The 22504-nt window shown below is 44.2% G+C and overlaps 2 long non-coding RNA genes across 4 annotated transcripts in view; one reads left to right on the top strand and one right to left on the bottom strand.

The window, feature by feature from the left end:
* Positions 1-1207: 1207 nt before the first annotated feature.
* LOC120887411 (uncharacterized) lies at positions 1208-9300 on the bottom strand. 2 transcript variants are annotated; one of them, XR_013426348.1, is made up of 3 exons: positions 9164-9300; positions 7682-7868; positions 1208-4283 (listed from the first exon to the last, which is right to left on the bottom strand). It is a non-coding gene; the product is annotated as an uncharacterized LOC120887411 (long non-coding RNA). The 2 variants fall into 2 exon arrangements; XR_005730652.2 differs by having other exon boundaries at positions 1208-3847.
* The window catches only part of LOC144367106 (uncharacterized), a 33530-nt gene continuing 13757 nt past the window's right edge, over positions 2732-22504 (top strand). Inside the window, exons 1-2 of one of the 2 annotated variants that reach the window (XR_013426347.1) lie at positions 2732-2868; positions 7800-7911. This is a non-coding gene — a long non-coding RNA (uncharacterized LOC144367106). Of the gene's footprint in view, positions 2869-7799; positions 10259-22504 lie in introns of those variants that run through there. The other variant, XR_013426346.1, reaches the window with a different exon arrangement.

Here is a 22504-nt window from a genome sequence, read left to right as displayed (position 1 = left end):
TGTGCCTGGGAGGACTGGTCAGGGCAAGAGTGGCGTCTGGACTGGTGGCCTGAGTAATGCGGGCCCTCTCCAGTGTGCTTGGGCCTGTGTGCTTTGCTGAGGGCTTGAGTGGAACCACTGGGCGGAAGGCGGTTCAGCTTGTCATTGGCTCTCTCTGGCCTGCAGACTCTTGTATCTCAGGCCATTAGAACTGCGCTGGCACCTGCTGGCTCTTGGGCTTCCACACTATGCCACTGCTCTCCTGGGACCTGCTTACAGATAGCACTGTGGGATTCTCAGCCTCTGTAATAATGTGAGCCAATATCTCATGGTAAATCAATTTCTACATATAGATTCTGTTGCTCTGGGGGAAACCTAAGACGACATGAAGTTAGAGAATTAACTAATGAAAATGAATTTTTCTGATTGGTAAATCAGATAAGAATTCTAGATGAGGGCCTGTGGAGAAGAGATTTTCAAATATATCTACAGTTTTGTCTCTTAACAAAACAACAGCAGCAGCAACAACACAAAACAGTCACTTACTTGTCTGTGATCTCCGCATAATTACTGACAGTACAAAGTATTGACTAGAAAATCTCTTATGTGACTTCTTAACCAAAGATGAAACTCTTTGGGTAGTTATCAACCACGAGAATCCTTTCAAGTGTGGTTACTTGTCATAGCAACCAAGAGCTCCAGATATTCCATTCTGGAATGGATGTGGCACCCGGCTGGGATGTACCGGGGTCCAAGTGGCTGCTGCTGCTCTCTGAAACCTGAACCTGTAAAAAAGCATAATGCAGTAGCTCTGGAAATAAGATCCATGCCCCCTCTAGGGTTTGTTTTTATACTTTTTATTGTTATAGATACTGGTTTTATTTTGTTAAGTATCAACTTTCCTGGACTAATTTTATAAAGTCTGTATCGTCATAGAGGGCTGCTGAAGTCTCTGTTCAGTTAGCTTAGTGGTCATAAGGACTGGACAGAGGATTCCTTAAGGGTTTTGAATCAGTAAGTCTTGTGGCCTTTGCCAGGGGCTGATTGTGTGTGTGTGTGTGTGTGTGTGTGTGTGTGTGTGTGTGTGTTGATGTCTTTGATACTGCTGGTTACAGGTGATGAGTTCTGCGCCCTCAATGTAGAAGTATAACACTAGAGAAACTCGCCGAGGCAAGCAGATTGTTAGGGTCCGGCGAAACGTCGGAGGAAGAGACCACAAGAGACTGTCTTATGCAACAGCAGAAGGGTGGGTTTATTTGGAGACCAGCATGCTGGGGCTCCCTCTGTAGCAAAGAGAGATAGAGCCCTGAGAACAGCTTGAGCAGAGCTTATATACTTTCCCTGGAGAGGGCAGGGAGGGAAGTTACATTTTGTAGTTTGGAAGTTGGGGACAGCTCATTCTGGGAGCAAGATTAGCAAACAGTTCACAGTTGGGGACAGCACATTCTGGGAACAAGATTAGCAAACAGTTCTTAAGATTTCAACAGTGCTTTGTTAAGCATATAGAAAAACGGAGTGACAAGTACCTATTTTATTAACCTTTCATTCCCCACTTCTTCTTCTGGTTACTTTTAATCATAAAAGTGATCATTGGGGGGTGTCACATTTTATGTCTGTTAGTGGGGTATATTGTTGTCTGATTACCATAAGTTTGATTTGTCCAATTTGGGCCTGGAAAAGGAAACTACACGGTTGAGCAAACAGGGTCCTAGAGTTAGCAACAATATAAGAATTATTAGAGGACCGGCCAAGGCTGATAAAAGCGTAGTTAACCAGGGGGACTGTGTGAACCACCCTTTTTGGGTTTCTCTCTCTCTCTGACGCTCTTCAAGGCATCATCTTAGTTTACTCATAGATTCTTTTACAACTCCAGTATGGTCGGCATAAAAACAACATTCTTCCCTTAATGTAGCACAAAGGCCCTCTTCTCTCAAGAAGAGGAGGTCCAACCCTCGCCTGTTCTGTAAAACAACTTCAGAGAGAGAGGTTAAAGATTCCTGCAAAGCTGTGATGGAGGTTTCTATTATCTTTAAGTTTTGGTCCATTGTTGTTTCTAATTGGGTCATTTGTTGTGTCCCACGGACCAGGGCAGTGGTCCTTGTGCCCACCCCTGCAGCAATTCCCATTCCTAGTAAGATGGCTAAAGTGAAGGATACAGGTTTCTGGCAGAACCGGGTTGTATGTCCCCTTATTTGATCTTTAAATGAACCTGCGTCATGATAGAGCACTCTGGGAAACATCTGCACCATTATACAATTAATTACATCTGTTGACCATTTTATGAAAATATAAATAATGTTTAAGTATATAGAATTATACTGTTGTAGGGACAGACAAGGCAAGGCACCTAAGATAGCACTGAAGACAGGGAAACAGTCCTATTTGGTTGCAACCGGATTCAGAGGGCATTGCTTCTGTTGTAATCAATTAATCCCCTGAACCCCAAGTTTAGGTAGTTTCAGAATTTTGTACTCAACATGTAAGGGAAGGGGCTCAGAAGTTCACAGTCTGCAGAAGTTCACAAAAAGCAGTTTTTGTTTCTGTTTTTTTCTCTGTTCTGGGCAAGTTAACTTTTCAAGGACACCTGGGAGGGGGAGAATTTTTTTCTTTTTCCTTGCCAGCTGTTACCATGGAGCCCAGTTGATAACTTTTTATCTTAGAAATGTAGCCATCTCTGTGAAGCCCCAGCTCAAGGCCAGAGGCCCTGTTCACATATTTTGTGAAAAACTAATAAGGGGGTGTCTAGCTTAGGAGTGCTGATTTTTCCAGCCAGTGGCCAAGTAGAACAGGGCAACATGAAAAGAGGAAGTTTATCTACACTGAACTCTTTTATAGGGACTCTTTTGCTGAAAGTCCTAAAGTCAGCCATAGTGAAGACTTCTGGAGAAGGTCAGTCAAGACTTTTCTGTGGGCCTGGTATAGAGGGGGAGGACAGGGAAGGCGGTGCTGAGAGCAGCTCCGTGGATCTGAGAATGAGGAAGGAGAGATGTAGAAGAATAATGGGAAAGGGGCTTGGGATCTTCCTAGCAACAAAAACTTGAGCAGTAGAACAGGTAGAGCAGAGGGAAAGACTGGAGTGAGTATCTCAAAAAGCCTGTGAGGGACTTTAAATTTTTAGTAACCTGTTTTCAGTGATGACAAAGCAACTTTAAAGGCCATTTTCATTACATCTTGGATAGGGGTCTGAGGGCTCTCCTCAGCTGGTTTGAGCTTTGGGTTAGCTGGTAAGAGGACCTGGTGGCACCCGGTGTGGGCACTGACAGGAGAAGAGAGGAGTGAATGGGTGGAGAGATACCTCAGTACCTGTACTTCAGCAAGGGGGCAATGGTCTGAGAACCGAAGGAGGTTTGGGTTCCATCAGGTAGCCCCTGTATGTTCACATCCTTATGACTTACAGAAGTAGTCGGTTTTTCCCCCACACAGCCATGACTGTTTGTGGCTTTGATAGTCCGCCAGGTAAACATAGTAATCTAGGTTAGCCAACCTACAACTGGCTCTCGTGTCCCTACATCCATAATGTTTGTTTCTATTATCTATGGTACGGAAGGGATTTAATGGAATTTTGGTGGGATCCTCTTCATCAGGGATACCCAATAGGAAAGACCTAAGCCAGCTGACAAATGTCTGGGTGGAGAGACGGCCACCAGGTCCCTAAGGGGGCTGTATGTGAGATAGATCATAATTTGTCCAGTAGCACCTGGTATGGTCCTTTCCAGCGGGGTTCTAGGGATGACACCTGATGTCGTCTTATGTAGACGAAGTCTCTTACACCATTTGATATCGGTGTGGAGTTCCTTCATCCCCAGGTTGGTAGGCAGTGGCCAGCTGTTTCCACAGGTACCGCTGGGTTCTTTCAAGAGCTTTAAGTCTGTCAAGCAAGGGGGTGTGAAAGGAATCATTAGGTCTTAGAGTTGGGATCAGGTCCCTTACTGGAGGAGGGGCACCATAGAGAATTTCACAGGGGGTGAGGTTACACAAAGAAACAGTGCATAAGGCAGGAGCATAGTCCAATCTTTTATGCCAGTCTCCAAGCTTAATTTTGTCAAGGTCTCTTTAATGGTTCTATTTTTTTTTTTTCTATCTGTTCTGAGCTCTGGGGTCTATAAGCACAATGTAACCTCCAATTAATCCCCAGGGTCCTAGTTAACCCTGACTTACCTGGGCCATGAACGCCAGTCCATTATCAGACCTTATTACCTTAGGCAGGCCATATCTTGGAAAAATATCTTCCAGGATCTTCTTGACCACCATTTGTGCCGTTTCTTTTTTTGTGGGGAAGGCTTCAATCCATCCTGAAAATGTATCTACAAAGATTAGGAGATATTTAAGTCCATACCTTGATGGTTTAATATCAGTAAAGTCCATTTCCCAGAATTGTCCTGGTCTGGTTCCTCGAAGGTGTCTTCCTATAGGAAGCTTGGAAGGGTAAGCATTAACCAATTGACAGACCCGACAGGCTTTTGTTACTCGTTCAGCTAATTTTTTTCGCTGTGAGCCGGTTAGTGGAAAACTCTGTTCTTGATCCTTTAGGAATGCCTGCAGTTTCTTTGAACCAAGGTGAGTGAGTTGATGTACATTCTTAACGTAGTGTAGGGCTTTCTGAAATTGCAAGTTGGGTTCAGTGTTTTCAAGGAGTTCAGTGTCAGTGTCCTCAGATGTTAAATTGTCGGGGTGCTCTGATGTAGTTAAATCTCTTGATTCATATTTCCCCCGTATGGAAAGTGTTAACATGGTTACTCTGTTTAGAGCTGCCAATTTAGCCTCTTTATCCGCCCTCCTCTTCCCGACCGCTACGGGATCATTTCCTTTCTGGTGTCCTGGACAGTGCACTATAGCTAGTTCTTTAGGGCTTTGTATTGCTGAGAGGAGGCGGAGGATCTCATCTCTGTTCTTTATTTCTTTTCCCGCCGAGGTTAATAGTCCCCTTTGCTGGTAGATAGCCCCGTATAAATGAGCAGTAGCGAAGGCATAGCGGCTATCTGTGTATATGGTGGCCTTTTTGCCTGCCACTAGCTCTAATACCTTCGTGAGGGCGATCAGCTCTGCCTTTTGAGCCGATGTTCCCTCCGGGAGGCTAGAGGACCAGATGACTTTAGTTCTGCTAACTATTGTTGCCCCAGCCCACCGCTTACCGTCCTGGAGAAAGCTGCTGCCATCAGTGAACCATATGACCTCAGGGTGGGGCAGTGGCTGATCCTTTAAATCCCGTTGTATACTGGTTTCTTCTGCCAGTATATGTTGACAGTCATGAGTGACGGGTTCTGATGATTGTTCAGGTAGTAGTGTGGCCGGGTTAAGTGCGGCAGGGGGTCCCAATATTATTCTGTCCTTGTCAAGCAACAGGCTCTGATAGTGTGTTATTCTAGAGTTTGATAGCCATCTATCTGGTGGCTGGTGGATGATGCTCTCTAGGGCATGGGGGGCTATAACGGTTAGCTTCTGCTCCAGCGTTAACTTATCAGCATCTTTGATTAGTAGGGCCTCCGCTGCTATAGCTTTTAGGCAATGGGGCCATCCACTAGCCCCTGGGTCCAGCTTTTTAGATAAGTAGGCTATAGGCCTTCTCCAAGGTCCTAAAGTTTGAGTAAGCACTCCTCGTGCTATTCCTTTCTTTTCCTCAATATAGAGAGTAAAGGGTTTTTCTACATCTGGGAGTGCTAAGGCCGGAGCAGATAGCAGCGCCCTTTTGATGTTATCAAAAGCTTGTTGGTGTTCAGGGTTGCATTGGAATTGGGCATTTCCCTTTAACAACAGGTATAAAGGAGCAGCTAAGGTTGCAAACCCAGGTATCCATAACATGCAAAAGCCAGCAGTTCCAAGAAACTCTCTGAGTTGCCTCTTATTAGATGGGGGTGGTATCTGCACAACAGTTTGTTTTCTGGGCTCTGTGAGTCATTGTTTACTGCCCCTAAGGGAATAGTCCAGGAAGATTACTTCTTGCTGGCAAATTTGGGCCTTTTTGACAGAAGCTCTACACCCGAGTTGAGCAAGCTCAGATAGTAGTGCTTGGGTCCCTGATTCACAGTTTTCCTTGGTGTCTGCTGCCAGTAGCAGGTCATCCATATATTGAAGTAGGGTGACTTCGGGGTGCATGGTTCTGAAGTTGTTGAGATCTCTGTGGAGGGCTTCATCAAAGAGAGTGGGGGAGTTTTTGAACCCCTGTGGGAGTCTGGTCTAAGTTAGTTGATCAGATGTTCCGGTTTCTGGGTCTACCCACTCGAAAGCAAACAGCAACTGACTATCTTTATGCAGAGGCAAGCAAAAGAAAGCATCTTTTAAGTCCAGGACAGTATACCATTTTCGCTCAGGGTTCAGGGTGCTAAGCAGATTGTATGGATTAGGTACTGTGGGGTGAATGTCCTGCACTCTGTTGTTGATCTCTCTTAGGTCTTGAACAGGGTGATAGTCCCTGGTTCCTGGCTTTTTTACTGGTAGCAGGGGAGTGTTCCAGGCTGATTGACAGGGCCTTAGGACCCCTAAGGCCAGATATTTCTGAATATGGGGCCTTATCCCATCTTTAGCTTCTTTGCTCAGAGGATATTGTTTAATATTAATTGGGAGGCTGAGGTTTTTAACTCCACCATTATTGGAGGTTGTTTTATGACTAGGCCTAATTCAGCAGTTTCTGCCCAGGCATCTGGGTAATCTGTTATCCATTTCTGGGATAGCTTGCCTGTTTGATCAGTCTTGGGGGGTGTGAAGAGTTGATGTTCATCTTCTACTGACATAGTTAAAGCCATGACTATAGGAGTTTTTACTGAAGGATTTAGAAATTTCATTTGGGGGCCTTCAGGGTTAAAAGTTATTTTGGCCCGGAGTTTGGTGAGCAGATTTCTGCCCATCAATGGGGCTAGGCATTCTGGGATCACTAGGAAGGAGGAAGGAGTGATGGACTTTTCCATTTTTTTAGGTCCATGGTCCTCTTAGTTGTCCAAGCCCAATATTTACTGCCATTAGCCCCTTGAACTAGAGACCTTTTAGTTGATAGAGGGCCCAAGGGGGCCTTAAGGGCTGAGTATATTGCCCTTGTATCCACTTCAAAGTTTACTGGGGTCCCCTCCACTTCAAAAGTTACCTTGAGCTCGGGGAGAGGATCCGAGCCCTGACTTTCTTAGTCATCCTCCAGAGTTAGAATGGCTTGCTGGCGTGGCTGTTTCTTTCTAGGGCACTCTTTGGCCCAGTGTCCTTTTTCTCTACAGCAGGAACATTGATCTGAGGCCAAAGGTGGCTTTTGGCGTGGGCCCAGGTATCCCTTTCTGTCTCCCTGTCTCTTAACTTTTGCCCTATTTGTTGTTGTGACCAGGACCTTAGTCAATGCCTCAGTCTGTCTTTTGCTTCTTTTATCTTCCCTTTGCTCCCTTTCTTCCTCAGTTTCTTTTTTATAGTATACCTTCTCAGCTTCTCTGACTAAATCTCTCAAAGTCATAACTTGTAATCCATCTAAGCATTGTAACTTTTTTTTTAATATCTAGGGCAGCTTGCCCAATAAAGGCCATCATGACAGATGCCTTTTGATCCTCTGCCTGAGGATCAAAAGGAATATATCTCCTATATGCCTCCATAATTCTCTCCAGAAACATAGAGGGAGATTTATTAGGCCCTTGAATAATCTCTCTTACCTTGGCCAAATTAGTTGGCTGTCTAGCGGCTGCTCAGAGACTCGCTATTAGAGCCCAGTGATAAGTGGACAGCTGCTCCCTACTTTCAAAGGTGTTGGGGTCCCAGTTGGGTTGGTTCAAGGGGAAGTCAGCTTCAATTATGTTGGGAAGTTGTGTCGGTCGCCCATCTGGTCTGAGGATATTTTTTTTTCTTGCTTCCAGGAGGATTCTCTCTTGTTCCTCTGTCATGAAGAGAGTGCCTAAGAGTTGTTGGCAGTCATCCCAAGTAGGCTGGTATGAAAACATCAATGACTCAATCAGACCTGTGAGCCAGGTGGGGTCCTTGGAAAAAGGGGGATTGTTATTTTTCCAGTTATATAGAATTGAAGAGGAGAAAGGCCAATACTGGTAGGCTTGCATTTCTCCACCATGGCCATCTTTTATCATTGGCCCATAAGGACAGAGGGGAAGTATCACGGGGGCTTCAGGGTTTTTAATCATTTGCTGCCAGCGAGTTCCTTTAGCTGGGTTAGCTTCCTCCCGGGGAGGAGGGGCTGTGTGTGCCGTGGGGGAGTCATCTGGAGGGCACTGGGCCGGCTTAACCTCCTCCAGTGGTGGAGAAACTGAGTCAGCAGCAGGGAAATCACTTAGAGGGTGTTAGGGGTTGGGGAACGAAGGCAGGGGATAAGGAAAGGGAGGAGAGTCCAGCAGAGTCAAATCTTGAGACTCAGGGAGAACAAAGGGTGGAGAAGGAGCAGAGGGTTTGAGAGATAGAATCGTGGGGGGAGGAGTAGGAGCGGGGATAAGAAAAGACTTCACCCATGGAGGAGGAGATTCACAGAGATCCTGCCAAGTTAAGATATACGGCTGTTGAACTGGATGGCTATGTGGCCCCGGCTGAAAAACAATATATCTGATTTTTCGAATTAGTGGGTAGTAGAAAGATTCTTCTGGAGGCCATCCAATTCCAAAGGCAGGCCATTCTGAGTCACAGAGAGTCTGCCAGGTTCGGCGTTTTACTGAAAAAGAAAGATTCTGAGCCCTTAAGCGGACTTCAGTCCAGTGATCAAGGGTCAGGGACAGAGGTGTGGAATGACTCTGTCCCATAATGAAAGTTACTTGAACAAAGACAGGGACAATACAAACGTGACACAAACAAGGACACACAGTAAACAGTAAACGTGTAACACAAGTTCAGAGGCAAAGATTAAAAACAGACAGTGAATTCAACCTGAGAGAAAGAATTGTTGCCGGCAAAACCAGACGGGTTGGCAGCAGAATACAGATGAGGGCACCTCCGTCCCTCCCAGATGGGGGCACCTCCATCCCCCCCCCCAGAGTCTTTCAAAGCGTCCCTTGAAAGACGTGGCCTGTGGCTTCTGGACACATCTGTCCACTACCGCCAGGGGGAGCTCACGCTCTCCGCTAGCCACCACACTCTGCCAACCCAAACTGAAAAACCAGAAGGCTCTGAGAGCTCACACTCTTCGCTGAGCCAAAAACAAGACTCTGAGCGATCACAAAGGAAAAACAAGAAGGAGAAGAAGGAGGAAGAGAAGAAGAAGAAGAAAAGGCACCTTACTTACCCCCCTAAAGGAGTCTTGTTGAGGTCTCCCTGTCCGGCGATGTGCAGTTCCCGGCCAATGCACCAAATGTTAGGGTCCGGCGAAACGTCGGAGGAAGAGACCACAAGAGACTGTCTTATGCAACAGCAGAAGGGTTTATTTGGAGACCAGCATGCTGGGGCCCAGAGCTCTCTATAGCAAAGAGAGATAGAGCCCTGAGAACAGCTTAAGCAGAGCTTATATACTTTCCCTGGAGAGGGCAGGGAGAGAAGTTACATTTTGTAGTTTGGAAGTTGGGGACAGCTCATTCTGGGAACAAGATTAGCAAACAGTTCACAGTTGGGGACAGCACATTCTGGGAACAAGATTAGCAAACAGTTATTAAGATTTCAACAGTGTTTTGTTAAGCATATAGAAAAATGGAGTGACAAGTATCTATTTTATTAACCTTTCAATATAAGGTAAGGGTTCATTCAAAAAGGGGCAACATAGACTTCTCCCAGGAGGGAGAAGGGGGCCATATCTACCATCTTGGTGTCCCCAGAAGTGAGGTGTTCTGCCCCTTTATATCTCCTAGGCTGCCTTTGTCCTCCTGTCCTCTCCCCTTGTCTCTCTCCTTCAGGTGTCCGTGACTAGGCCCAGGGATGCTGGTGGGATGGCCAGAGGTGGGAACCAGGTGGGCTGAGGGGGAAGGGCAGGATGGAGCAGCCTGGGACACATGAACAATCTCAAACTCCCTGTAGGGAGGGCCATTCCTGGACAGGTTACCTCAGCAGCAGGTTGGAGCAGGGGGTGGTTCTGGAGTGGTAAGGGGGGAGGAAGGGCTCTGAAGGAATTCACATTCAGTCCCTCAGGAGCAGTCCAATTGGCCTCCTTGATCTGACCTGGCTCCATGTACCTCTGCACTGCCGGTCTGACTAATCCTGGCTTCACCTTCAGACTTCCAGGAGCTCACAGGTCTGCCTTGACGCTTCCTTACTGAATGCAAAGAGCCCCAGGGCGGCTGTGAGTGAGCAGAGCTCCTCTGGTCTTCCTCGGGCGCTTCCTTCCCACTTCCAGATTCCCAGGCGTAGGTCAGAGGTCTCAAAGCCCCTGTGGACATTTTATTCCTCAAAATCTCCTTTTAACCTTTTTGTTCAGATGCCTGTTTGCCACCATTGGAATTGTCATGGAAGACAACAGCACAGCTAAACAGTTGCCACTGACTGTTTTTAACAAGTGCTCTGGGAGCAGAGCTGTGGTACTGAATGAGCTCAGTCAGATCAGGTATAGACGGATTCTGTGACTGACCTTTTCCTGGGGAGATGCCAGGCAGGTGCGACTGTGATAGCTTCCTGATTGTGGGGGAGGCCACGCCTTTCCCACCCTCTGTGGAGGTGGTGAGGCTGCTGGTTTTCATAGCTGTATGGTTGTGAGGTTGGTAAGTCTACGGTGGAGTAAGAGAAGAGGATGGGAATGGGGTCAACTGAGACACTGTAAACCCAATATTTTTACTGAGATTCAGTCATTTTTCTTGAGTAAACATACCTCATGTTATTCCTTATAGCTTAACATCCTGAGTTTTGAAAAGGTTGATTTTTGACAATTTGGTTTTTGTTCCCATTGTTTTTATAAACAATCAGATTTTCAGAGGTTCCTTCTTTTATCATTTCAAAAATGCTTCAATAGAAAGTTTTTCAATCAGAAAAAATTATTAGAACTATTTTCCATAGTAAGAGAACAGACATACCGATTTGTTCTTCCAATGGAACACATCTATCAAAATAATAAAATGATATTAAATATTTAAACTTAAGTAACTATTAAAAACAATTGTTGAGGACTAAATTGTAGAATAATGCCCACAGTAAAATATTTATGTAATTAAAATACATACAGAATAATATTTTTTGATGGGTGCAGAAATATAGTTTTGGTTTGAAGTAAATTATTTTTTAAGAAATGGATTAGGAATTATTTCTTTTGTTTCAATTTTATTGATTTCAGCTCTGATTTTACTTATTTCTTGTCTTCTGCTGCTTTTGGTATTGATTTGTTCTTCTTTTTCTAGGGCTCTGAGAAGTAATGTTAGGTCATTTATTTGTTGACTTTTTCTTCTTTTAAGGAATGAATACCATGCAAGGAACTTTCCTCTTAGTACTGCTTTCATAGTGTCCCAGAGATTTCAATATATTGCATCAGTGTTCTCATTTCCCTCTAATCTCCTCTTTGATGTCTTTTGCAACCCTTTGTTCATTCAATAGCATTTTATTTAGTCTCCAGGTGTTGGAGTAGCTTCTATTATTTATTTTCTCATTGATTTCTAATTTCATTCCATTATTATCTGAGAGAATGCAGGGTAGTATCTCTACTTTTTTGTATTTGCTAAGAGTTGCTTTGTGGCATAATATATGGTCTAGTTTAGAGAAGGATCCATGTGCTGCTGAGAAGAAAGTGTATTTGCTCATTGAAGCGAGAGTAGTGATCATTTGTGGTTTTACCCCGAGTGCTGCTTCTGACAGCAGTGGTTATAGTCACTACCTCACAAGACTTTTGGTGAAGGTTATGTTCATTCAACACTTGTGTACTGAATTCATACTCCTTGTTAGCTATGGTTTGCAGAATTCTCCTTGTCCAAAGAAAATCCTAAATATCTGGCTTATTACCACCTGGGGACAGCTGTTGAAATTTAAAGAAAATCAAAACACATGAATGTTTGTTATTTTCAGTATTTAAAATTTAAGAAGGAAGTCATAATGGATTGGATCCCTCTGTTCTCTGGGAATTCCTTTGACTTTGTCCAAGTTTTATAATCTATGGGTGGAAAGCCAACAAGAGGCAAGAGTAAGACAAATGACGTCTGAACCACAAACCAGTCTGTCATACAACGGTTTAGAGGTGGCTTTCAAGTATGGAATGTTAAATTCTGGTTTCCATTTTACTTTTAAATAATCACAAGTTCAAACCAAACACAAAAGCCCAAACCAGCGACTTCCTATCTGAAATCTCCCGGGTGTTGTCTGGCCAGGGAAGGGGTGTGGTTGACATTGCTCCCCCTCCTTCAAGCCCAGGGCTGGCTGGAAACATCCCCTCCATTCTGAAGAGGAAAAGGGAGCTGCTTTGTCATCACCACCACTTGAAAGAACATAGAATCTTCCAGACATCGTTGATGTCCCCTCAGTGAGCTGGGAACACAGGTATCAGTTCTCTGGACAAGTAGGAAGTGGGAAGTCTGAACTGCCCTGATGGAAAGTCGTTGTTTCATGTGACGGTTTGTCCAAGGTAAAGTCAAGATCCGCCCAGCCCCTCTTGGCCTGTTAGCCAGAGGACCCTTCAAAGTCAAGCGTTCCCATTACAACATGGAACCACTAGGGGTCACTCAAGATCAAACCTGCAGGCACTGCCTCAGCCACGGTCACCAGGGGAGCACAGCAGGAATGCCTAATGCTGCGGGAGAATTCGCCAAGCTGGTGGAGAAAACCCAATTTCCCCCTTCCATGACACAATGGAAAGTGGCCTCCCTGCAGCCCAGGGCCCTCAGGCGATGGTTTCAGATGCCCTGTGCCCTATCTATGTAGTGCTTGGAATCTGCCTTTGACAGAACTATAATTAAATAAGCTCACAAAATTCAAGAAGTATGTTATTATGATGACGGCCACTAGAATGGCACTGAAATTCCAAACCTCGGGTCTGCCAGGGCCTCTCTGGGCAATTCCAGCTAAAATTTCAACAGCTGCCCCCAGGTGGTAATAAGCCAGATATTTTGGATTTTCTTTGGACAGGGAGAGTTCTGCAAACCATAGCTAGCAAGGAGTATGAATTCAGTACACAAGGGTTGAATGAACAGGACCTTCACCAAAAGTCTTGTGAGGCAGTGACTGTAACCGCTGCTGTCAGAAGCTGCACTCGGGTAAAACCACAAATGAGCGACACTCTCGCTTCTCACTGCCCTTTCCCACTGCACTAGGTAGGAAAGCCCTTCACCTGCCCCTGGACAAGAATCTCAGGCGCACTTATGACATTTCTGACTTTCTGTTGTTGCTTCAAAGTCTCACTGTCACTTTAAGCAGCAGAATGATTAAGTCATTTAAAACTGTCCAGTTTCATTTAGTAACACAACTTTCCCCCTCAAAGCTCACAGCTCTCCCTCCCTGAACTAGGACGGGCAGGGGTCAGGCAGCCTCTAGAAGGGGCGGGGCGCTAGGCCCCCCTCTCCTGGGGGAGAGGGCAGAGCAGCTCCCTCTCTGATGGCTCTTTCCCCTGTTCCGGACATTTCTATTGGAAGCATTTGCCAGCGAGTCCCAGGATGCAAGCTGAACCGTTCTTGCAGCTGATCATTCTCCCGCAGTTTTTCATATACTTTGTTTTTCTTTAATGAAGGCAATTTATTAAACAATGTGGTGTTCCTCCTCCTATAGAACTAGAATCCCCAACTTTTAGCTGAGTTTGGAATAAAAAGACTGCATTTCCCACCCTTTTTAAAATCATGGTTCATGTGCAAATTCTGTCACCTCTCTTGAAATGAAGGGCTGGCTGCTTCCCTTTCCTCCTGGGCTGGTCGCAGCTAGGGCACATCACGCAGACTGGACGAGGAGCGGGCAGCCCATGTAATCACACATGCATGTAGGTTCATACTCTGGTTTCTCTTCAGGTCAATAAATCTTCTGCCTTTTTTTCTTTTTCTTTTTTCATTATACATCAAAATAGAAAGGGCATGGTCAGAATGAGTAGGAACCATTATGATTCTCTTGTCACCCAGCATTTAATTAAAGGAACGGTGATTGAATAATGCTAAAACCAACTCCGGATGGAAAGCAAAAGTCAGGTGGGCTGGGGGTGGGTGGCTCCATCCCCGCCTGTGCCTGCAGTGTAGGCTCATTGTATTGCATTTTACATTTAGTTATTTTTTAACTTTTATTTTAAGAAAATTTCTTGACAACTACAACAAAATTCTACCTGATATTTGTCACGAAAATGTTTCCTACCCTCAAATTTAAAAAAAAAATTCTCCAAACAATAGGACTAAATCTTCTAAGTTCTCCTACAAGTATGGAAATTTGGCAGAGAAAGACTAGTACATTGCATTTACATTTAGACACTGTGATTCTTAGAATACCTTATTGAATTTAGAATAAAATTCTTATAAGAAATAGAAAAAAAAAGAAGAAAGTTCATAAGTAATTATGGCATAAAATCCATTACATTCTCTTTTATGGCAAACCTGAAGATGTAAAGAAGCCCAAGATTCTTCTCTGGCCACCTTCAAATAGGAAACATCTGTGATACTCAGGTTACTCTTGAAGACCGTAGACTACCTAGGGCGGCAGGACAGTGCATAGTAATTTTTCACACTATCAAATTTCAAAAGTGGGCAGAAAACACAGAAACTCACCTACATTTGGTAAAAGCAAACAACAACTTTAGAAATTAGAATCCAGTCAAATACCCAGAGTTTTCCAAGGCATTTAATAGGATGAAAACAACCCAAAATACTTTAATGCAGTTATGAAGCAGAAAGACCAGGAGACTGAAGTTTCATCTGTGAAAAGAAGAGACTGCATTTCTGTTTCTTGGAGCTTTGACAAGAAACAAGGAACAAAATACAAAATGTGGTAAGTCGGATGGCTTCAGGTGCTATTGAAAAAAAGAAAAAGAAAAAACCAGCTGGAGAAGGGGCAGTGACTGGTCATGATGGAAGGGTGTCTAACTGGCCACTAGTGTGGAGAGCAGATGCTCCAGCGAGCAAGTACCATGTCAGCAAAACCTTTCAGGGGTGGGTGGGAGCCAGGCTCATGCCTGGGAGGAGGGCCTTCCTGGAGATGGACGTTAAGTGAGAAAGGCACCAAGTACAGGAGGGAAGGGAGGGGCCTCCTAACCTGTTGGAGGCGCCTGGCTGTGGCTGTGCCTGAGGGAGGGGGCCCTCGCTGTGACTGTATGAGGGAGGACACTATCAGAGACTTTGGGCTGAGGACTGACCTGCCACATCCTTCTGCTGCAGCCTTAGAATCAAGCAGAAGCCCATGGGCCAGGCAAGAGGTGATGGTGCTCCTTCAGGCCAGAGGCCATGGTGATGGGCCAGAGAGGAGGCAGTGCGGGTCGGAGACCTGGTCAGGTTCTAACTCTGCTTGGAAAGTGGGGTTCTGTGTGAGCTGATAGGCCTGATGCGCAGATGTGAGAGGAAGAGGCCATTCACAAGCGGAAGGGTGGACATTCCTCTCCTTAAGACAGGTGAGCCCGAGTGGTCAGCCAGGATGGTGCAGAAGAGAGGGGTGTGATATAGGGCGCTCACTGTGCACATGGCCTGGGAACGCTGAGTACACTAGCTGAAGGCGGAGGGCGCATCGCCAGGCCATCACATAGTCCAGCAAAAGAAATCCAAGTTTGGTTAAAGAGATAAACATTTTATTTAAAAAAGAGACAAACGTCTAAAAACAAACAATACAAAACAGAAACAAGAGCAGAAAATGTCTAACCCCAGAAACGGAAGTAGTTTCTGAATGTAAACATGATGGAAAAAATGAAAAGGGAAAATATTGTTAGGTTCATGCACATCCAAATGTGACACCAACAAAAACAAATTAAAAACCAGAGGAAAATATGCCATAAATATGACAGATAGGTTAATAGTCTTAAATAAGAGGTCTTACAAATCAGTGACAAAAATTCAAACACCAATATGAAAATGTGAAAGATCCCAAAGATAAAATCTATGGAAACAGGAAAGGCACATAAATATATTTCTAAGTGTTCACCTCAGCGAGAAATCACAATGATGGGAGTTAGAGCAAAGTCCCCCGCCTTGGCTTGTCACAGTGAGTGTCTGTCCCAGAGCGGGGGAGCAACCTGCCTGGCCCTGCCTAGTGTCCTTGGGAACACTCTTCCCCAGCCACATTATAGGAATGTCAATCAAGAGGCCTAGAAGATGTCACACCCTGTGACACAATCATAGCACTTCATTCAAAACTGTGTTTGCAAAGGCTTTCATCACAGTGTGATTTGAACTCCGAGTCATGGGAATAATGAAAGCATTAACAGAAGAAAATGCTCACCTCTACTGAGGCAGGCCTAAAGCTCAACACGGCAGGCAGCCACTGCAATTACGTTGAAAACGGGAAAATGCTCATCATTTAATTTTTTACTAAATGAAATCAGACTGCAAACTATATACTTTGTGAATCTAATTATGTAAACAAAGAAAAAGAGACAAAATATCTCTTTCTATATGAAAATTAACAAATATTAAATAAGCATAATCTGGAGCATATAGGAAAATGAGATGGTTTAAAAAGCCCACCCCAGAGATGTAAGTAAGGCCCTTGTTTGGGCTCAGAAAATGCATCCCCCAAACAGACACTTTGATACCTTGCGACAACCCCAAAGCTGCCTCAGAATCAAGGTCCCCCGACCTTACCCCCTCCTCTACCCCACCCCAAGTGCAGGAAGGCCTCTCTAGAACACCCTCCTCTGACCAGGGGATGGAGTACCATGGTTTCACCCCCCCACACACACTGGGAATCGCATCAGATAACCAGGTCACCTTATCCAGAGAGATCTTCATCTATTCCTCTAAGGGCATTCATTTTATTACATATGGATTTCCAGTTTTCCCACCACCATTTGCTGAAGAGGCTATCTTTTGTCCAATGTATGTGCATGGAGCCTTCATCTAATATGAGATAACTGTGTTTTTGTAGGTTTGTCCCTGTGTTTTTTATTCTGTACCATTGGTCTTCATGTCTGTTTTGGTGCCAATGCCATGCTGTTTTTGTTATTATAGCTCTGTAGTATAATTTAGGGTCTGCTATTGTGATGCCTTCTGCTTCCCTATTCTTGCGAAGGATTGCTTTGGCTACTCTGGGCCTCTTATTTTTCCAAATGAACTTCATGACTGCTTTTTCTATTTCTATGAAGAATACCATTGGAACCTTAAGAGGAATTGCATCGAATCTGTCTAGTGCTTTGAGTAGTATGGCCATTTTGACAATATTAATTTTGCCTATCCAAGAACATGGGAGATCTTTCCATTTTCTAAGGGTTTCTTCAATTTCTTTCTTTAGTGTTCTGTAGTTTTCATTGTAGAGGTCTTTCACCTCTTTTGTTTGATTCTCAAAAATTGTGTTTTCTTTGAAGCTATTGTGAATGGGATAGTTTTCCTAATTTCTCTTTTAGTTGATTCATCACTATTGTATAGGAACACAACTGATTTATGGGTGTAAATTTTTTATCCTGTTACTTTGTTGAATTCATTTATGAGTTCAAGGAGTTTTCTGGTGGTGGGTTTTTATTTTTTGGGGGGGTCTTCTAAACATAGAATCATGTCATCAGCAAATAGGGATAGTTTGAGTTCCTCTTTTCTTATCCAGTAGTTTCTTAAGGACCTTGGGTGGAAAATTTTTCTTTCCTTCATTTTTCAGCCCATTTGTATTTCCAGATAAATCCACTTCTGGGTTCTGATTTATTTACACTTTAGTCATCACAATGTTTTCAGGATCTGTTTCCAGTGGGCCTTTGAAACATGGTTCTACTGACTGGGAAGAGTTCTGAGTCCCGCCGCCCCAGAGAGCACAGTCCCTCCTCCCCAGGAGGAGGTGGCATTGCCCAGGAAAACCAGTGGAATAACCCTCTTTTGCAAAAGGGACTTCCAGGGATAATCAGCCCTAATGCTCCCCTCTTGACACAACCAAATGAAGGGAGAGAAAATCCTGGTGGCTGTAAGCACTGAGAGATTGGTTTGGTGACGGAGGGCCACAGCCATCCTGGGAATGACAGGAGCCATGACTGGGGGCTGTCAGTTACACCCCCATGCTCACGTGGACTCAGGCTTGTAGCCGAGGACACTCTCTGCTCCTGGCCTGGGTCAGCCATTGACTAAGGACAGCCTATGAACTCAATCTCATGAACAACTGTAAAGCAGTCAGTTACCTCAGGGGAGTGTCGTCCCTGCTCCTTTCCTCTCAGTTCAGCTACCTGTCCCCTGTGTTCAGTCCCAGTGTCCTCTTAAGGAAGGTTGACAGGAGTGCAGGTATCTTTCTGACATAATGCTCTCATTCCTTTGGCTATAAACACAAATGTGGAGTTGGTGAATCACATGGTACTTGATTTTCAGTAATTCCCATACTGTTTTCCGTACTGGTTGAACTAATTTACTTCCTACCAACACTGTGTAAGTAAGTGTTCTCTGCCCTCTGAATTCTTGCCAGCAGTTGTGAGTTTTTGTCTTTTTGAGGATAATTGTTCTAACTGGGGTAAAATGATATTTCATTTGGCTTTGGATGGCATTTTCCTGATGATTAATAAAATTGAGCATTTTTTTCACACATCTATTGGACATTTGTATGTCTTCTTTTGAGAAATGTCTGTTTGATTCTTTGGATCATATTTTAATTGGATTTTTCAAAAATTTTATGGTATTCAGTTGTTTATGTTCCTTATATATTTTGACTATTTCTTTGTCAGATGAATAGTTTGCGAATATTTTCCCCAATTCTGTAGGTTTTTTCATAATTCTGTTGATCATTTCCTTTGCTGTACTTTTGTTGTCTGTGCCTTTGGGGTTCTATCTAAAAAAATCATGCCCTACACCGTTGTTATGAAGGGTTTCCTCTATATCTTCTTATGGTAATTTCATAATTTCAGGTTTGACATTTAGTCCTTTGATCCATTTTGTGTTAATTTTTGTACATGGTGAGAGAAACTTTCATTCTTCATCAAACACATAACCAATTTTTCCAGCACCATTTATTGAAGAGAATTATTTTATTTGCAGACATAATTTCATGGACATAAAATTTAAATAGTCCATCAAAGAGCTGTTAGAACTGAGAAATAAATTCAGTAAAGTTTGCAGTATGCAAAATTAACATATAAAAAACAGTAGCATTTTATACACCAATAAAGCACTTGCTGAAAAAGTTAATTAACAAAGAAATCCCATTCACAATTGCTACAAAAAATAAAATATTTAGAATAAATTTAACCAAGGAAGTGAAAGATCTTTACAATGAAAACTATAAAACACCAATGAAAGAAACTATAGAGAACACAGAAAAAATAAAAAGATATCCCATGTTCATGGATCAGAAGAATCAATATTATTAAATGACCATATTACATTAAGTGATCTATAGATTTAATGCAATTTCCACCAAAATACCAAGTATTCTCTATTTCTTCATAGAAATAGAGAAAAACAAACCAAAACAGCATGTGGATTCTTCATAGAAATAGAGAAAAACAAACCTAAAATTAATAAGGAACCACAAAAGACCCCAAAGAGACAAAGTGATCCTATGGGAGAAAAATACAAAAACAAACAATGCTGGAGGCATCATAATACCTGACTTCAAAACATAATACAAAGCTTCAGTAATTAGATAACATGCTACTCACACAGAAACAGACATATAGACCAATGGAACAGAACAGCGAATCCAGAAAGAATCCACATGCACACAACTGATTTGTAATGTTTTTATTAGTGCATTATCGTTGCACATAATAGCGGGGTTCATTGGGACATAATCATTCATGCATGGAATATAACTTGTTCTATTTCAGCCTCCATTACTTCCTCTTTCCCGCCTCTCCTCCCTTTCCCTATTCTCTTTCCTCTACTTTATTGGTCTCCTTCCTTTTTATCATTTTTTAAAGAATCGGTACTTTATAGATTTCCCTGAGAGGTGGAGTTCACTGTGGTATATTCATAGAAGCATAGTTTAGTTGACTTCATTCTACAGCCCCTCCCTTTTCCTGACCCTCTTCCCTGGCCCTTGGTTCCCTTCCTCCACTCCACTGGTCTTTTCATGGGATCCCCTCCCCTGACCCCACTTTTCAGCCAACTGGTCTTTGATGAAGTCCCTTCGTTATCCCTCCATCTCTATTTCATGTCCCTCACTCCATCCTGCTCTGATTTTCCCTTGCTGCTCAGTCCCCCTGTCTCCGCTCCCAAATCGTTCACCACTTCTGCTCAGAATCTTTCTTACTAAGAAGGCCATTGGTCCCTGCACGGCATGTCCAGTGGAGGGAGACACGCCACAGTGCTCGTCACTCTCAACTCCTCCATTGCTTTGGAAGCAGTGGAAATAGCTCCTTCATAAAGACCATCTTCCATGGCAGGTTCCCAGGGACCACTCTCCCCGGCTCTTTCCCTAACCCTCCGCTGCTTGGGTTCCCTCAGGGACTGTTTCCTCTCTCTACCTCTTAAATATTCATTCTCCTCAGGGGTCTGTCTACATGCACTACCAGAATTCTCCAAAATGAGGAGGTGTGCTCAAGATGTGGGGTCCCCAGTCGTTTCACGCAGGACACTACCATCTGCTCTCCCTCCCCCTCTGTGTTCTGGCATTGAAAAGGGAGTCCCCCAGCATGGGGGCAAGGAAGGAAGCTACAGCCCACTGGTTCCGCACCTGGTCCTGGGCCAGGCAGCCTGAGTTCAAGTCTCAACTCTGCTACTTGGTAGGTACTTTTATCTTGGCATTTCAATATGATACCATGTGGATTTGGGGTGATAAATCCACTCTCTCACACTCTTTTTAAAAGGGTTGCATAGTACCTACCTCCCAGAGGTATTATGAGGGTTAAATGATTAAATAATCAATGATGTTTTAAAAATCACCAGCATGTAGCACATGCTCAGTTAATATTAGCTATTATTGACAAATTGAGGGGAAGGAAGAAGACCAATAAAGTAGAGGAAAGAGAGTAGGGAGAGGCCACCACATGTTGTCAATAATAGCTAATATTAACTAGTGTCCAACAGGTTAGAACCTTATTTATCATTACTAATACACAGAGCATCCCTGTTGTGACAAGTGCTCTGCAGGTAAAAGGAATGTCTCTTACTTAAGACTCATTTTTGGAACAATTGTTTTTGCCTTAAGAAGACCTGGAAGAAAGACGGGTACAGCTACTTGGTATGCAGAGAAGAAAAAAATGTCAAATAGGTCAGGAACTAATTGATGAGGAGTTGGAAGAAGGTGCTTCTACTTTCAAATAAAGATCCCTCAAAGGCCAGAGAATCCTATGGCCCAGTTTGTCAAGGACAGTCGATTCCCAATTAAAAATATTGTGCCAGTGTAAGTATTAATAGGACCCATTTCACCCATAAAACTGGCCAATATTAGAAAATAATCTACATAGCCACCCTACTCCAAAGGTCACCAGTAGAGAGATTTCTTTTAGTAAAGAGTTAAATAGAGCTGTACCAGAGAAAGAACCCCCTTTCACTTGTTGGACGAAGGATTCAGTGAGAATGTAATATTTTAAAGATCCCGTAAGGTCAAGAGGAAAACGCAGCCCCTGGAACCAGCATGCACTTGTATCTTGGCATTTCAACGTGACAGCATTGCTTTGGTGAGATGGTAATAGGAGGGACACCCGGCCCCTAGGAGTTTGAGGACAGTGAGGACTCAGGTGCAGGATTCTGGTCCAGGTGTGCAGATTGTCGGGACTTCTGATGCAGAGGGGAGGCACAGTTCAGTGGTGGGGTGATAGTGAAGGTGTGACCTAAGGGGAACCCCATTAAGCAAATAGGGCACTGAGCCAGGAAAGCCAAGACATGTGGGGTGGTGGGCAGAGAGAGGACACGGCACCGAGGTCACTATTTAAAAAGCCAGTGTGAGCGACAGACACGTGACATAGTGGTCGGGTGTTGGAAGGCAGCCAGAAGCCCCCTGTGGCAGGGCATGGGACCAGGGAAAAGTGGGTGTTCCTAGGCAGACCCTCGGGAGCACTGCAGAACTTGTCATGCCCACCTGCAAGCTCACTTATCCAGCCTTCAGGGTGAGGGTCCCTTTTCACTGAGTCAGATCAGATACATTTCCAGAAAAGCCATAAGCTACCTTGAACAGAACCCCAAACTGTCCCTTGATAGCTAAGCACCTGCTCTTAGGTGATTTTAATCACGGAGAGCTACTCTGGGGAAGAGGTCGCCTAAAGACCTGGACCAGGTCAAGTGTGTCCTGGAGCAAACTGTCCTCTAAGCTAACGGAGAGATCCTCTATCCTCTATTGGAGCAAAACTTTCAGATTGTTGAGCCCTCTGGATAACGAAGCGCCCCTTCCCCTGCCTAGAAGCTGTCCTTTCCACGTGTCCCTCACTAGCTATACGGTGACACGTGTTCTGAGACAAGAGTAAGCAACATAGAAGACTGACTCAGTCATCGCTGACACAGAGATTGTGCAGGGCAACTCATCAACATCCTGCCCCCATGTTCACATGAACAGCTGGGGATCCAGCTCGGGGCTGTTTGTACGCAGGGGAAAGCCCATTGTCCTCTGGGCAGCCATCACCCCCTGGGAGAGCGAATGTGCTGCCCTGTGGTTTACTTGCTGCCTCTGGGGCGTCCCAGCCCACATCTGGCCAGCCCCGTAGTGGCTCTAGGAA

This window comes from Ictidomys tridecemlineatus, chromosome 10, assembly GCF_052094955.1.
Source record: "Ictidomys tridecemlineatus isolate mIctTri1 chromosome 10, mIctTri1.hap1, whole genome shotgun sequence".
NCBI classification, from domain to species: domain Eukaryota; kingdom Metazoa; phylum Chordata; class Mammalia; order Rodentia; family Sciuridae; genus Ictidomys; species Ictidomys tridecemlineatus.
Note: the sequence above shows the minus strand (reverse complement) of the source record. Positions and strands in the feature narration are given on the sequence as shown.